Source organism: Poecile atricapillus, chromosome 7 (assembly GCF_030490865.1).
Source record: "Poecile atricapillus isolate bPoeAtr1 chromosome 7, bPoeAtr1.hap1, whole genome shotgun sequence".
Taxonomy (NCBI): domain Eukaryota; kingdom Metazoa; phylum Chordata; class Aves; order Passeriformes; family Paridae; genus Poecile; species Poecile atricapillus.
Window position 1 is genome coordinate 16,698,637 of NC_081255.1, and position 443 is coordinate 16,699,079.

A 443-nucleotide genomic window follows, 5' to 3' on the forward strand; every position below is an offset into this window, starting at 1 on the left:
GGCTCGATAGCCGCGGAAATGGCCCGGGACCGTCCTGCGGCTCCTCAGCGCGGCCCGGGCCGTCACCGGACCGCCCGCGCGGGCAGCGCGCCCCGCCGGCCACCGGCGCTGCCGCTGCGAGCTGCCAGCGTGGGCACACGGGCCCTGAACGCTGCCCAGCGTACGTGGTGCTTGTGCTGGGGCAGCTTAAAGGCCAGTCCGGCACAGCGCCTCACCTTCCTACAGCATTTTAGTCACTGCGTCTTTCACTTACACAGCCCGGTTGTCTAAAATATGTCACGGGAAAAAATGCTGATGTGACCGCTCGTGCCCTAGGAATCCATTTATGCACTCCTTGGGAGAACTGTACAGAAGAGTCATGGGGAACGCACCCATCCTAGAGAGAAAAGGTATTGCCAATACTTGCTATTTACTAAATTCAGTGCTGTGATTTATGACAAATT